At 45.3% G+C, this 17429-nt stretch overlaps 1 pseudogene; it reads left to right on the top strand.

Moving 5' to 3' along the window:
- LOC137618706 (zinc finger protein 83 pseudogene) overlaps window positions 1-15198 on the top strand; it is a 170562-nt pseudogene extending 155364 nt beyond the window's left edge.
- Window positions 15199-17429: the final 2231 nt, after the last annotated feature.

Genomic DNA, 17429 nt, shown 5'->3' with positions numbered 1-17429 from the left:
TATTTGTTCATGGCAAAATGTAAACTTTTTCCAAGGGTAAAATAATTGCAGGACTCCCTGTTAAAACAAGGGAGAGTAAGGTTTTAATCACTGAGATTTCTTTAACGACTGATGGCAAATCCTTTACAGCTTTGCCCGCAAGTCAGTTGAAATTAGAATCTGCCAAATCTCCTGCTGATACAATATGTTTTTCAGGTTCACCATGTTCACCGACCACGACTCTTCCTACAGACATGGCTCAGGTTGTTTATCCTTGTCCAGTGTCGTCTGCTGTTGCCTCGACCAACGTTCCAGCACCTCGGAGGGGGCACAAGAAGAGGAAGCCTAGGCGGTATTCCTCTTCTAGTTCCTCCTCCTCTCTCCTCCTCCTCTTTGTCTTCATCTTCTGACTCTGACTCTTCTCCCCCAGAGGAAAGAGGAAGGGAAAGAAGAGGAAAGTGAAGAGGGCCAGGAACGCCAGTCGCTGTCGAAGAGACATGGCTCCCTGAGACACCTCTTCTCCTCCGGAGAATGAGGGCAATGTGCGAGATTCCTGTGTTCCCCGCACTAGTGGGATTGTTCACGGCGAATCTCATGCAAGGCCTCCATGCACGACAACCATGCTCGAAGGCGTAGGTATCGTCTCCCAGAGCATAGTGATGGGGTGCTCGGGCCCCCGATCTACTGCTCAGACTCGAATTGAACCGCTTTTGAATGGGGAAAGGAGAGTCCTGGCTTCGGCACGAGAAATCTCAGCCGTGGTCTCTTGAGAAGAATCCGCGATTTGCACGACTACCTCCACGGGGGTAGCCACGCAGACCAGCTCAGTGACTCGTGAGCAGGGAGCAGGCCCAGACAGTCGCGCACTCGACTCGGGCCTGGCATGGAGCCACCTCCGGCTCAGCCCGCGGCATGTGGGCCGGTCGTGCACGATCAGGCTAGCTCTCGCACTTATCAGCAGCGAGAGATGCAGCCAACCCCCATGTTTTCTGGCCATGTAACAGGTGAGGCCGCGCGCACCACCCGTGCGTCTAACCTGTTTACACCTCCTGGTGTAAGCACTGCAGTTCCCAGCGACCCCGCTTGCGCTCAAGCTCCTTCGGGACCTCCGTGGGGCTCGCAGCTACCAGTCGTGCACTCGGTCGCAGTGGGAACCTTGATGCATTCCGTCGGGGATGAGCCCTTCCAGGGTCCTTCCTTGACTCCTGAATACATGCCTGGTTCGGCCCTAGGACCAGAGCAAGGGTATTCATGGGGGATGTCATCACCCGTGCAGCATGTCGCTTACTCTACACCTACGGATAAGCGGGACCGAGGGATCAGCCACTTCCACGGCCTTCACTGGCTGTGGAGATGGAAGATCCCAAGGTGGAGTCGCAGTTCCTAGAGGTCATTAACCCCATGCGTGAGAATAATGGCCTCAGGGCTCCTCCTGCGGTAGCATCTGAGATAAGTGTACAGCATTGGAGATCCTATTGGAAACTCTTGAAGGCAGTTCATGGCCCCTCACACTACACTGGTTGAGACAGGCTGCTCGAGCATTGGACCGAGGGAGTGACCAGATTGCAGGACCTGGTGACTTGCTTAGGCCAAGGTTCAAACAAGCTTCTCCCTCAACCACTCCAGCTACAGAAGAGGTACTATGTCACAGAGTCTTCTGTGTCTTGTCCTCTCCCTCTCGACCCCGCGGTCGGAGCGCTTGCTGGGGGTACCTCGGTTGAGAGCTTGAAATCCTAGAGATTGGCCTTCTCGGCCTCTGAGATTTCAACTATGGAGTCCATCTCTGTAGCTGCTCTCAAGGCTGCTTCGTGTCACGACCATTGGTGTGGTACGGCCACAGTGTTCGCGCGGGGCACCAAGCTCACTAAACCCGAACACATGGAGCAGTACAGGAACCTGGCTTTGTCTGGTGGGAAAAATGTTGCTATTCTCTTGGACCAGCTTGCTACCCAGTATACCAATCTGATCCTCAAAAAACGCGAGGCAGTAGCCACTCGTTTGGCAAAATAGATTGGTTCAGGAGAGGCCCTGGCAATCAGGAACTTTCCTATTAGAGCTGCAACTTCTGTCTTTCCACCAGAGGAAGTTCGGGCCGGGCAGGATAAATAGCGCCTCGACTCGAAGGACTCCATTATCCACCAGGCGCAAGCTGTGAGTTTCAAAGGACCTGGTCCCCCGAAACCGTCCGCAGCCAGGCCGAGTCAGGCCAAGCCCACGGGAAGTGGCAAGAGTACCATTGGTCATACTCCTGCTGCTCCTATTCAGAAGGGTTCTGCCCCCAAACAGACCTTTCAACCTCCCTCGGGAGCTCTGCTATGTCGGGGAAAGAACAGGGGCAAGCAAAGGAAAGGGAAACGCTGAGATTGGCTTTCCACTTTTCATCCTGCGGAGGGTAGGAGGATGCCTATCGCGCCATTGGGCTATGTGGCAGCACCTCAGGGCCGAGGAATGGGTAGTCATCGGCCACCATATCCTCCACTCCAATACCGTTCCACACATACGCTCCAACATCCCTGAAGGCTCTGGCCTTGGAGGCGGAGGTCCAGGAAATGTTGGAGAAGGATGCGCTAGAAGTCGTACACAATCAGTCACCAGGAGGTCGGAGACCGATCATCAACCTTTCGTCATTGAACAAGTTTGTTCAGCAAACTGCGTTCAAGATGCTAACAGTTCGCATTGTGCTGTTAGCCATCAGGCAGTACGACTTTGTTTTCAATAGACTTGAAGGACGCGTACTTTCAAGTACCAGTTCATCGGTCGTCTAGAAAGTACCTCCGATTCACCTTCCAGGGCACGGTGTATCAGTTCAAAGTATGGTGCTTCGGACTGTGCACAGCTCCCCAAGTATTCACGCGAGTGTTCACAACGGTAGCAGCTTGGGCCCACTCGAGGGGGATTTGCATACTGATGTACCTCGATGACTGGCTTATTCTCGCTCCCTCGCAGAAGCAGTTGAGTCAGCATCGAGACTCGCTTTTGACAGTCTGTCGCGAACTGGGTATCATGGTGAACTGCGAGAAGTCGAACCTCATTCCCAAATAGAAGGTGAAGTATCTGGAAATGCTGATCGACTCGGAATTCCAGCCCTCCAGTGGTAAGCTCTTCTAGGTCACCTCTCCTCACTGGAGAAGCTTGTTCCATTCGGGCGGATTCATCTCCGCTCCCTTCAGTGGTATCTGAAGGAGCAGTGGTCGGCAGCCACCAATCCTCTCTCTCGTCCAGTCCTCATGGAACGCGAGGTAAGGGAGGATCTCCTTTGGTGGCTAAACGAGGAGAACCTCGTGAGAGGGTTTTCTCATAACCCTCCTCCACCTCAGTTCCGTCTGTTCACAGACGCTTCCACGGAAGATTGGGGTACACACCTGGACGACTTAATCGTGTCAGGTGTGTGGTCGGAAGAGAAGAAACACCTGCACATCAACGTGCTGGAAATGATGGCAGTCTCGAGAGCACTCTCATTTCCAGGCCCGTTGGAGAGAGCACTCGGTAGTGCTGATGAGCGAAAACACGTCCATGGTCGAGCACGTCAACAAGTAAGGGGCCACGCTCTCACGTCCTTTGCAGTAGTTGATGAGGCAGGTGTTTCTGTGGGCAGAGAGTCAACACGTAACCTTGTCAGCCAGGTATATTCCAGGCAAGAGAAGTGTTCGAGCAGACGCCCTAAGTCGCAGAAACCAAGTAATAGGGGCAGAATGGTCTCTTCACCCTTGGGTCGCGAGTAGAGTACTCGACCTCTGGGGAGAACCATGCATCGACCTTTCGCAACATGGCACAATGCCAAGCTTGCTGTGTTTTGCTCTCCAGTACCAGATCCCGCGGCTGCGTTTGAGGACGCACTGCAATATCCTTGGGATCTACTGGATTGATACACGTTTACCCCCTTTTTACTTACTTGGCGTAGTCCTGTACCAGGTCCTAGTAGCTCCAGGACTCAGAATGACACTCATTGCTCCACTAGGGCCACACATGGAGTGGTTTCCCGATCTGTTGTCGCTCGGGGTCAAGGCACCGCGAGAGCTACACCAGTGGCCCAATTATTATTATTATTATTATTATTACTATCCAAGCTGCAACCCTAATTGGAAAAGCAAGATGCTATAAGCCCAGGGGCTCCAATAGGAAAAAATAGCCCAGTGAGGAAAGGAAATAAGGAAATAAATAACTGAAGAGAACAAATTAACAATAAATCATTCTAAAATAAGTAACAACGTCAAAACAGACATGTCATATATAAACTATTAACGTCAAAAACAAATATGTCATATATAAACTATAAAAAGACTCATGTTCGCCTGGTCAACAAAAAAGCATTTGCTCCAACTTTGAACTTTTGAAGTTCTACTGATTCAACAACCCGGTAAGGAAGATTATTCCACAACTTGGTAACAGCTGGAATAAAACTTCTAGAGTACTGCGTAGTATTGAGTCTTATGATGGAGAGGGCCAGGCTATTAGAATTAACTGCCTGCCTAGTATTACGAAGAGGATAGAATTGTCCAGGGAGATCTGAATGTAAAGGATGGTCAGAGTTATGAAAAATCTTATGCAACATGCATAATGAACTAATTGAACGATGGTGCCAAAGATTAATATCTAGATCAGGAATAAGAAATTTAATAGACCGTAAGTTTCTGTCCAACAAATTAAGATGAGAATCAGCAGCTGAAGACCAGACAGGAGAACAATACTCAAAACAAGGTAGAATAAAAGAATTAAAACACTTCTTCAGAATAGATTGATCACCGAATATCTTAAAAGACTTTCTCAATAAGCCAATTTTTTGTGCAATTGAAGAAGACACAGACCTTATATGTTTCTCAAAAGTAAATTTGCTGTCGAGAATCACACCTAAAATTTTGAAAGAGTCATACAAATTTAAAGAAACATTATCAATACTGAGATCCGGATGTTGAGGAGCCACCGTCCTTGACCTACTTACAATCATACTTTGAGTTTTGTTAGGATTCAACTTCATACCCCATAATTTGCACCATGCACTAATTTTAGCTAAATCTCTGTTAAGGGATTCACCAACCCCAGATCTACATTCAGGGGATGGAATTGATGCAAAGAGAGTAGCATCATCTGCATATGCAACAAGCTTATTTTCTAGGCCAAACCACATGTCATGTGTATATAGTATGAAAAGTAATGGGCCATGAACACTACCCTGTGGAACACCGGATATCACATTCCTATACTCACTATGGTGCCCATCAACAACAACTCTTTGAGATCTACTACTTAAAAAATCAATAATAATGCTAAGAAACGACCCACCCACTCCCAACTGTTTGAGTTTGAAAACAAGGGCCTCATGATTAACACAATCTCCTTCAGCAACCCTTATCGAACAGGTACCACCAGGCAGTGCAGTCGCTCAGACTTCACGCGTGGAGACTATCCAGCATCTCCTCAGAACGCCAGGCTTTTCGCAACTCGCTGCGAGAGACATGTCATGGTACCTTATAAGATCCTCTTCCTCAGTCTACTAGGGGAAGTGGTTGGTCTTCTGTGATTGGTGTAGTGGAAGGGGTATCTCTTCAGTCGGAGCCTCTCTGACTCAGATCGCAGACATCCTAGTCTTTCTTCACAGAGATAAGCTCCTTTCGGTTTCTGGTATTAAAGGGTACAGGTCTGCCCTTGCAATGGTTTTCCATTTGAAGGGCATAGATATCTCCAACTCCCTGGGGATTTCTATGCTCATTAAGAGCTTCGAACAGTCGCGTCCCCTGAGGGAACTTAGAGTTCCCCAGTGGGATGTCACATTAATTCTCGGGTCTCTTACTCGTGTTCCATATGAACCCTTGAGCCGTGCCTCAAACAGGCACTTGACCTTTAAGACTGTTTTTTCTGCTAGCCTTAGCATCGGCGAAGGAAGTCGGGGAGTTACACGGCCTTTCCTGTAATGTCACTCACGCAGAGGGTTGGAAGGAGATCTCCTTGAGTTTTGTGCCAGAGTTTGTGGCCAAGACTCAGAACCCAGCGATCCACGATCCCAGGTTCGAGGCCTTCACTATTCCTTCGTTACCGGATGTGGTGGTTGAGGTGAGAGGCTTCTCTGTCCCGTCGGGTGTCTCCGACGCTATCTTAAGCGAACTCGGCATATCAGACCTGAATGTCGACGACTTTGTTAGCACCAGAAGAATCAAGAGGGAGGTGTCCTCAAGAGTCCAAGCACCAGCGAGGTTTAAAGCTCACGAGATCTGGGGCATTGACCCCATACTCGCTTTCAAGAGAAATCTTGCAGTGGGCCAAGTGCTGAAGGCTGGCATTGGGAAACGCCAGACCACCTTTACGGCCTTTTACTTGAGGGAGTTTATGCACAAGTCCTTGGACACATTTGTTCTTGGCCCTGTGGTAGCAGCTCAAGCTATTGTCTGACCTCTCCAGTTCCTCTGGGACAGGGAAGTCTCTTGTCTTGATTTTATGGTATGTTTGGCACTGTGAAAGCAGTCTGCAGGTGATCTGCCTTTCTCTCTGTCTCCTCCCTTGGAGTTCCATACATCAAGACAAGTCTTCCCAGGTAAGATTGCTAGAGTTTGTTTACAAGTATTCTCCCCCATCTTCTGCTAGGCAGGGAAGACAATGGATGTATAAACCCTTTGCCTTTTGGTTTTGGAGTTTCATCCAGTCACTGTGACCCTAGGGTCGAGTGTCTCTTACGTTCACGCTCCCAGTCTCTCAGACCCCACCATCATCATGTCGGGTCAAGAGACGGGGGTGGGTGGATTTAGTCCTCTGCTCTCATTTGAGACCAGGTCTGTATCCGGGCAGTTAGATGTCCACAAGCAGCAAAGGCAGACCTCCCACCAACCAGTGAGTCTTCCTATATCAAATGATTACGAGGTTTGCATATCACGTCGGAACAAATGACAATTTGTCCTAAATTGTATGTTTCGTAGCTATACAAACCCATAATCATTTAATGTAAATACCCGCCTCTACCACCTCTCTCATGTTCCACATTGAGCCTAAAGCGTTTGAATGAGGAAAGCGGGCGGGCAGTGGTGGGGTTGGGGTGGCGGAGCTAAGCTCCGTCCCATACCGCCAGCCAACCAATCAGCACAACTGCCTGCTTTTCTTTCTCTTCGGCTGTTTTCAGCTGAGCTGAAGCGAAATCCTATATTAAATGATTACAGGTTTGTATAGCTAGGAAAAATACAATTTAGGACAAATTGTCATATCCTTTGTCATTCGCGCGGACCACATGCCTGTGGTGCACTCCTTCACTCGATAGTCTTACACGTGGTCTGCCCGTCAATGCTGACGTCTCTGCTGTGGCTGAATACAACTGCAATGCATCCTTCAACACTTCCCTTTGAAAATGAATCCCATTGCTGATACCCTGTCAAGAATCACATTGGACGCCATTCACCTTGGATTGAATTACAATGCCTTTGGCAGAAGCCCAATGAAAAGATCCAGAATACCAAGCGTGCAGGACATCCTGTACATCCCTCCGTTGGGAAGAAGGCGCCCTCAACAACTCCAACGCAACCCTCTTGACATCAGTACTGGTAGGCCTCTCCCATCCCTCGTGCCGATCTACAGCACAGCTACTTAAGACAAAGTTCATTTGGCATGGCTTTACTAAGGATACTTTATGCCAAACTTCAAAAGTACATTGACACACATATTCAGGATTGGGCACTTTCCCTCAATCTCAGCGTCCTTTTGCCCACATTCATGTCAACGTAATATATCCCCTACTCACATCACAAGAACACCATTACCTGTTTACCATCATGGACTGCTCCACTCGTTAACCTGAAACCATCCCCATGCAAACTGTAACATCTTACCTTACTCTCTATATCTTCATTATTGGTAGAAATAGTTGGCTGAAACTTCTGGAGAGGATGTTTGATATGTTTCTGCATACATAGAAACTATAAGACTACTTTCGTTTTTCTAAAGTTATGTTGAACACCATAGCGGACGGTCCCCTTAATAGACCGTAAGTTCCTGTCCAGCAAATCAAGATGAGAATCAGCAGCTGAAAACCAGACAGGAGAGCAATACTTGAAGAAAACACTTCTTTAAAATAGATGATCACCAAATATCTTAAAAGACTTTCTCAATAAGCCAATTTTTTGTGCAATTGAAAAAGACACCCGGTGTGTTTCTCAAAAATAAATTTGCTGTCGAGAATCACACCTAATTTTTCAAAAGAGCCGTACAAAGTTAAAGAAACATTATTAATGCTGAGATCCAGATTTTGAGGAGCCACTGCCCTTGACCTACTTACAATCATACTTTGAGTTTTGTTTGGATTCAATTCCATACCACATAACTTGCACCATGTATTAATTTTAGCTCGATCTCTATTAAGGGATTTAACAACCACAGATCTACATTAAGGAGATGGAATTGATGCAAAGAGAGTAGCATCATCTGCATATGTAATAAGCTTATTTTCTAGGCCAAACCACATATGTATATATATTATGAAAAATAATGGGCCAAGAACACTACCCTGAGGAACACCAGATATCTCATCTCTATACTCACTATAGTGCCCATCAACAACAACTCTTTGCGATCTATTACTTAAAAATTCAATAATAATGCTAAGAAACGACCCACCCACTCCCATCTGTTTGAGTCTGACAACAAGGGCCTCATGACTAGCATGGTCAAAGGCAGCACTAAAATCAAGGCCAATCATACAAACTTCCTGACCACAATCAAGGGATTTTTGTACAGCATTTGAGAGTATAAGATGGGCATCGCATGCTCCAAGACCTTTACGAAAACCAAATTGCAAACTAGGAAACAAATGATTACTTTCAGCAAACCTATTAAGATGTTCAAAAACTTTAGATAGTATGGGAGTTATGGAAATTGGGCGGTAATCAGTTGGACTTCATCTACCACAAACATATTTACATAGTGGGGTAACATTACCAATTCTCCAACAAGTAGCAAAAGCTCCTCTTCTTGCTAACTTGCGCAAAATAACAGATAACTTCAGAGCTAAGAAATCTGGAGTTTATAAAGAATAAAGGAAAAATGGCAACCGATTCGTCGTCCCTGATGAATTTTTTTCCGTCTGCAACTCCTTCCAACTATCTCCAGTGCCTACGTCCTGTTGTGGGAAAATTTACTCCTGCTGCCAGAGGTACAAGCCCCCAGAAAAACAACACATACCAAAAGATTTGAACACCACAACTCGTGTCTTTTGTGCCCACTTGACACTAGCAAGCCACCGCTGACGCCCCCTTACGCGGACTCTTTCCTCATTATCCATCGCACACCGAAGGCTTTCTTATTCACCATTCGTGGTACAGAAGACTGAGTCTTCATTAATTGCCAAAAACCTGCGTATCTCCTACAAGATTACCCACCTACAGTTTGCCCTATTTCACATGCATGTCTTTTTAAGGTGGAAGCCATGTAACGCAGGTGTTTCATACACGTTCATACACTGTAATGCTATTGCTTTTTTTCCATCTCATCCATATGTATTTAAGCTTGTTATCTTGTTGAGTAAAGTCACTTACATTCACCTCGCCTTTCTGTTCGTACCTAACAGCTACCTCGCAACACTACCAACCCATTATTCTTATACTTGGTTTGTGATTCTTATTGACGCCCCTCCAGTGGGTACGGTTTCTCTTTGCATGGGACGGTATAATTCATGTATGACCCAGGGCCTATCACTTTCTCTGATGATAAACACATGGGGGGCAATAGTGACCTTTATTTGCTTCTCCACAGATCAGGCCTGGAACACTTACGGTAAAGTTACAGAACCTTCCAGTTTTGGTTCCAATTAACTTGCAACCTTCTAATCAGTTAGTCGCCAAAATTATATGACTCAGGTTTGTATGGATAGGAAAAATACAAATTACTTAAGAAAAAATTCATTATCGGTTGAAAATTGTCTTTTCATTTCAGAAAACTCCAACAAATATTTTCATCTTTGCCTTTTCCAATGATAGATGTTCTCTATTATTTCAGATTTTTCATCGCTAATGAAATAATCATCCATCTATTGTGAGAAGAGTATGTAAACTACTGAAGATATCTGCAAGAGATACAGGACTGTGAAAAAGGAAGAAGGGTCTGTGTTGGTTCATGTTATAAGATTTTGATGAAAAGAATAGGAAATTTATGGTTAACTTTATATTTGTCTGCTGTTGAAGATATTGAAGAGGATGTCATCCAGTGATAGGGAGAGGATGAGAAACTCTGAATCAAGAGACTTTCCAATAAAAAGCGAAATGGAAGATTCCTTTTCACACTCTGCAGTCAAGATAGAAAATGATGATTTGGTCAACAGTTGTGGACTCTTTGATGATGACTCTCTTTTCATGGACCCAGACATGGAATTCAAAGCAGAGTCAGAATTTGAAGCAGAGCCAGAAATAGAATTCAAAGTCAAGTCAGAAATAGAATTCAAAGCAGAGCCAGAAATAGAATTTAAAGCAGAGCCAGAATTCAAAGCAGAACCAGATATATTTGAGTCAAATGAAGGTGACATGGAATACTGTTTCGACTCTGATGCATCAGTGAGTGAGGAGGATTCACAAATCAGCAAAAGGGAAGTCAATAAAGAGGAGGAGAAGAGTGTAAAGACAAGTGTAAAAGAGGAAAGTGACATACATTTGGGATCCAATAGGAAAGAGGACAACGGAAAGGGAAGAGGAAGGAGGAAAAAAGGTTTACAAAAAGAGGAGCAGATGGAAAACAGAGGCTGTGAGAAACCTCTTTGTCAGGAAAGTGATTCCAAAACTCAAATTGATGTTGGTACGAGAGAGAAGTCGTTTGTGGGTGGAAATTCTGAAAAGCAATTTAGTGGAGTAGTTAACCCCAACACTCGAATGCTAATTCACACTGAAGACCTGTTCAGATGCAGCGAAAGTGACAAAACTTTTTCTAATGAAATTAATCTTAAAGTACATTATGAAACACACAATCGGATAAAGTCATTCAATTGCAGTGTCTGTGGTAAAGCATTTCATAAAAAAAATGATCTTGCAAGAGATTTTAGAACTCACACTGGGGAGAACCCCTTCAAATGTGATGTCTGTGACAAAGCATTTAAGAATAAATATAATCTTGCAACACATTTTAGAATTCACACTGGGGAGAAACCATTCAAGTGCAGTGTCTGTGACGAAGCATTTCATACAAAAGGTCATCTTGCAAGAGATTTTAGAACTCACACTGGGGAGAACCCCTTCAAATGTGATGTCTGTGACAAAGCATTTAAGAATAAATATAATCTTGCAACACATTTTAGAATTCACACTGGGGAGAAACCATTCAAGTGCAGTGTCTGTGACAAAGCATTTCATACAAAAGGTTATCTTGCAACACATTTTAGAATTCACACCGAGGAGAAACCATTCAAGTGCAGTGTCTGTGACAAAGCATTTTATTTAAAAAGTAGTCTTGCAACACATTCTAGAATTCACACCGGGGAGAAACCATTCAAGTGTAATGTCTGTGACAAAGCATTTCATTGTAAAAGTAACCTTGCAACGCATTTTAGAACTCACACTGGGGAGAAACCATTCAAGTGTAATGTCTGTGACAAAGCATTTCATAGGAAAAGTCTCCTTGCAACACATTTTAGAACTCACACTGGGGAGAAACCATTCAAGTGTTATGTCTGTGACAAAGCATTTCATAGGAAAAGTCACCTTGCAAGACATTTTAGAACTCACACTGGGGAGAAACCATTCAAGTGTAATGTCTGTGACAAAGCATTTCATAGGAAAAGTCACCTTGCAACACATTTTAGAACTCACACTAGGGAGAAACCATTCAAGTGTAATGTCTGTGACAAAGCATTTCATTGTAAAAGTAACCTTGCAAGACATTTTAGAACTCACAATGAGGAGAAACCATTCAAGTGTAATGTCTGTGACAAAGCATTTCTTAGGAAAGGTGACCTTGCAACACATTTTAGAACTCACACTGGGGAGAAACCATTCAAGTGTAATGTCTGTGACAAAGCATTTTCTCAGAAAAGTAATCTCTCAAAGCATCATAAAATCCATAATGGGTTTTGATGGAGAAAGAATGATGATAGGAACACAAGACCAAGGACTCCTAACAAACAGCTTCAAGAAAATGGTGGGCATATCAGGAAACAACCAGTGTAGGTTTTGTCATGCAGCAGTTGAGAGTGTTGGTTATCTGGTTTCAGCCTGCCAGACTCTAATTCGCAGATGGTCACTGCACAGCTCATCACAGTAAGATCTGTAAATATATACATTGGAAAATATATAAAGAATACAAAATTGAAGTAAAAGATAAGATATGGGAGCATGAACCAGATCCAGTTACCACCAACAGATACATTACCATCTTTTATGATGAGATAATCCCGACAGGAAGATATATAGGAGGAGGTGCTATAAGACCTGATATTGTGATCTGGAATAAAGAAGAAAAACAGCAAAGATTATAGATGTGACAGTACCCAGTGATTTCGGCCTCAACAGAGCTGAGAGGCAGAGAATAACAAAATATCAAGAACTGAAGAACGATCTGAAAAATACTTGTGAACTGAAAGAAATAGAAGTAATACCTGTGGTGGTGGGGGCAGCAGGACTTATGAAGAAAAGCCTGAGACAATACCTTCAGGGGATACCAAGTTGCCTAAGCATAAATGAGCAGATTGCTGCCATCAAGGGAACAGTGACCATTTTGTAAAGAGCCCTCGGATACAAGGCTAGTGGAGTATAGAGGTGCAACCGTAGACCCCAAGTTGAGGTCCATTGCATCACTAATATAAAGTAGAGTCAATTAAGGTATTAAGACAAAGAGTGAAGCCATCTAAGTGCAGTGTGTGTGATATGACATTTGCCTGGAGAACACTTTTTTCAAAGCATAGGAGGAAGATTTGTGCTGGAGAAAATTTTCAAGGGAGAGGGGAAGTCGTGTTCTTTTGAAAAGAAGAGAAAGCTGATACAAAGCGATTAAATTTCCATATTTGCCAGACTCTAGTTGTGCTCTCTCTTGTTAGGTCAATCAACTGGAATTGAGACAGTTCCATTGCAAATGTCTCTTTATTGGACATTTGCAAACAAGTTTAATGTAATTTTGATCAAGCAAGAGAAACATGTCCGATTAAAGGAGATCTGTGTCTCCCTGGTGATGTTCAGCTGCTTGTGCTATTGCACTCTGATGGGTCATCTCATGTTTGCTGGTTATGCACCTCCTCGTTGTACTGTACCTGTGACTCCCGAGTTATTCACATCCTTTGTTGCTTAGGAACATTTGACAGTTAGGAACCTTAACTGTATTTGTGGAGATTAAATGATTAGAGGAAATATTTGAACAACAGAAAACAAAAGTGTTTTATTTGCATTTGTCTGCTGATCTCTTTTGCAGTATGTGGTGGAGGAGGGACATAATTACTGTAGTGCAGCTTTCTTTAAGGATTTTTGTACTTAAATTTAACTCAATTGGTTTATTATTATTATGCTGAATTTGTTTTGTATTTCAACTTCTATTATTGGTTTATTGCTACACATCATGCAAACCTTTGACCTTTCATAGGATTATGACTTCAGGTAGTAGTAGTGGTAGTAGTTGGCGACTAGGCCTCCCCTATACACCAGGTAGCGAAATTGTGTTACAGTATCTGTGCTAACTGCCTTTATCAAATACTGTATACCTGTTCCTGTTGGGTTGCATGTCTGATGCTGTCCTATCCCTCATGTGTACGTGACCTTCAGTATCTGTCAATCTCTGATTGCAGAAGATGAACTTCAAGTTCTATCTTTCATCTTCAAAGAGGTCAAGGAGGGCTGATCGATGAGTTGCCGTCTCTCTCTCTCTCTCTCTCTCTCTCTCTCTCTCTCTCTCTCTCTCTCTCTCTCTCTGGGAGAGAAAATCAGTGCATGCCGGTAATGTCAATACCCGCTGCCATATCGGGTCCTTGTTGAAGGGTTCCTGAGATGACAACAGAATCTTCTGATGTGGCGCTGCCAAGGAGGAAGTTACAGAAGCACAGGACGACTGATAAGTCTGATTCTCCACAATCTCAGTCTGGTTCCTCTGCATGGTTTTGTTGGAGGAACAATGTTATAGCAACACCCTTCCATTGGGAAGGCGTTGAGGTACAATACAAAGTACAAGGGGACACGCTCCTGCTACCAGTGCAAAATCTCATGAGAAATAAGACACAAGTTCTATTGATCAAGATACATACCCTTGCTCTTATTCCTCTCCTGCCAGGATGCTTGCCAGCAATTTAGTGACCTTCTCTTCACACTCCCGAACTAGCAGGCGACAATGAGCTACCATAAGGAGCTCTCCTATGAAGGTTGACTCTTCAGATCAGTTTTCATAAGCAGTGAGCACCTTTTCCTCGCAGACACCTCTTAGTCTCTCTCCGCATGTACTATCATTCCCACAAACATGATGATTACTGGTTTGACCTAGAGTTTATATAAGTTCACGATCATTGCCAATTTCAAGGACACGAGAAGTTACAATCTCCCGAGCAGAAGCATTAATTGTTCACTCTCTTCTTTCAATAGCCTTCCTCATCTGCTTCTTGTGGAATTTGCCTCTTCACCCTACCTCTTCAAAGATAGTAGTCGGGACCACTGTCTTATGAATAACCTCTAAGAAAGACCTCACCATTTGCTATGGTGATTCTCTCCTGTCGTGCATGCAGTTGACCACCTGCACCATTCGCTTCATTCTCCAATCCTGCATATTGTTTGTATCTTGAAAAATTCAATAACCTTTTTTCCTCCTCCTCCTCCTGATTCTTGTATCTTAAATCCAAACACAAGTCAAAGAAAGACCATTAAGTTAATGTATCAGTAAAGAGACAAACCTCAAGGAAAGAATTTATTGCAAACACAGGATATCAGAGAACAAATATGTATGTGTCCCTCTGCTGCTGAGAGCCCCTTTTTGGGCTGTATCCCTCTCCAGTTTTTTCTTCCTACCTTTGCCAAAGCTTGCAGTGCAAAACGCACTGTGATTATCTTGCATTCTCTTCTTGTGCAGTGAGAATCTGTCAAACTTTGACACTAGCTTTCCTACCTGATGGTGTCTTTGCTGATAGAAAGGTTCCTTTTCATTTTGAATTCTAAGAGAAAGTTCAGACTTCCTAAGTACAAAATGTTACCTTACTTTGAAGTTCTTCCTAAATGAATATTTTTGTCAGACTATAAAGAAAAGGGAATGTTTTTGTGTCTGTAAAGTTGTAAATTGACTTTTAATATTTCTTCTATTTTTTTATTGCTTACATGTATGTAACTTAGGTGTATGTTGTATTATTCTTTACTTAAAACAAATAATTATTAATTTGAGATATTGTATTTTTCACGTGAATTTTTTAATTGAATAAATTATTTTTAAAGAAATGTCCTTATTCAATTTACACTTTAATTCCTTTCACACTTCAGTATTATTAAATGGACAGTTGTTCCGTAACTGGAATACAAACCTTAGCTATTTAATAGGGGTATTACTTTCGGCGTAGCTGAAATGACGAGCCATTAAAATTTAACGAGGGTTTACTACTCACACCGCTAGTTAGCGGGGGTAGGGGAGGGTAGCTTGCTACCCCCCCTCACACACCCCTGTGCTTGAACTCACTTTGCTCTCGGCACGTATGGTAGTCGGACGTGTCCACTGTCATCCTTGCCGCTCATTGGCAGCCATCAATGCTTTTTTTGCTTTCTCTTTTTGACAGTATTGTGTGTGAAGTTGGCCTCTGCTATTATGTGCACCTGCCCTGGATTACCCGACCGCCCCTGTGGAACATTCGTGTCGGCGGTCAAGACAGACCCTCATGCCCTTTTCCCTTCCTGTAGAGGTCAATGGTGTAACAGTGATAATAAGTGTAGTGAGTGCAGGGAGTGCTCTACCTCCCAGTGGGAGAGGTTTTCACGGTGACGGAAGAAGTCCAAACGGGATATTTCTCCTTCGAAGGTTTCTTTGAAAGGAGAAAAACCCAAGGCCTCTTCTTCCGTTGCTCAAACCTCCTCCAAAGCTCCCAGTCGGCGGTCTCTTTCGAGAGACTGTCGAGTGGTAGCGTAGACTGTTGTACTGTTTTCCAAGCTCGGGGTTCGAGAGATGGCGTTGCCTCCCCTAGCGAGGCAGCTTCACCTCTCCCCCGGGGAGGATTTGTCAGTAATCCCTCTTCTCCAGCTTTGGTCTTCCTTGGGGCTTGAGGGCTCGCCCTCCAAGGAAGTCTTACTTGACTACATCCTATTGGGTGCCGCTGTCAAGCAATCGCCGCCTCCGGCAGAGGTTGATCCTCTGTTGATTGTCGACGTTGTGGTGTCAGAGGTATCCAGTGCTGTATCTCCTACTACCTCTGACTCTTCAAACCCCACAGTAGATGAAGGCTTAGTTTCTCCCATTCCTGTTCAACCAACGAGGGAGAAACTACGTCCAGCAGTCTCTCCTGCTAGTGTTTGTCTCCCTCGGGGGAGTTCACTTACAGAGACTCCTCTTCGGAGGACTGCAGAAGGTCAGCTTGGTGATCCCACGGCCCCCAGAGGGCGTATTCGTCGCAAGGCTTGCCTTCCTCTTAGCCAGAGAGGCCTTCCTTCACCTGCGGTGAGTAGGCGCCTCTTTGGTTTTACATCTTCGTTGTAGTCCCCCGCAGAGGAGCCTCATCAGCGATCACCGACTGTTCCTGCTTTGGTCCTTTCAATGAACGCGTCGACCTTCCACCCGTCAGACCTGCCGACCTGCCGTCACCATTCCTGAGTGCTGATGCGCGCTACACGCCGACGAAACCTGACCTCCACGCTCGTCAGGCATCATCTTCTAACCCTAATATAGGGCATCAAGGGCGTATGCGCCAACGCGCGCATACTTCCCTCACGCATTATGCCAGCAGAGTAGAGCATACGCGCCCACGTTCTCCTGCGCGCCAGGCTTTGCCTGAGCAAGCGCGCCCACGCCCAGCTATGCAACATCCCTAACCTGCGCGCCATCAACCTCCTGCGCGCCAGCGTTCTCCTATGCGCCAGCGCTCTCCAACGCGCCAGTGCTCTCCTGCGCACCAGCGCTATCCTGCGCGCCAGCGTTCTCCTGCATGCCAGCGATGTCCTGCGCGCCAGCGCTCTCCCACGCGCCAGCGCCCACGCGCCAGCGCCCACGCGAAGCAGTCATCTCTCCTGCGCACCCACGATCTTCGGATCTGGGCGCTGTTGAGAAGTCTATACTGACTTCTCCCACGCGCCAACGCTCGCCAACGCGCCAGCACTCACCTACGCGCCAGCTTTCTCCAGCGCGCCATCGCGCCGACACTCGCAGTCTCCTGCTCGCGTCCACGAGGTTACGCGTGCGCGCCCTCGCCCATTCTCTCAAGCAGTTGCGCGCCCACGAGAAGCACAGGCATCAACTGCGCGCTCGCGCGCCAGGGGTATCTCTCTTGCGTGCGCTCGCCCTACGGCTTCTTCAGGGGCACGCGAACTCTCGCCTGCGTGCCCGCGCGTTCAACACCCTGA

Source organism: Palaemon carinicauda, chromosome 25 (assembly GCF_036898095.1).
Source record: "Palaemon carinicauda isolate YSFRI2023 chromosome 25, ASM3689809v2, whole genome shotgun sequence".
NCBI lineage: Eukaryota > Metazoa > Arthropoda > Malacostraca > Decapoda > Palaemonidae > Palaemon > Palaemon carinicauda.
Note: the sequence above shows the minus strand (reverse complement) of the source record. Positions and strands in the feature narration are given on the sequence as shown.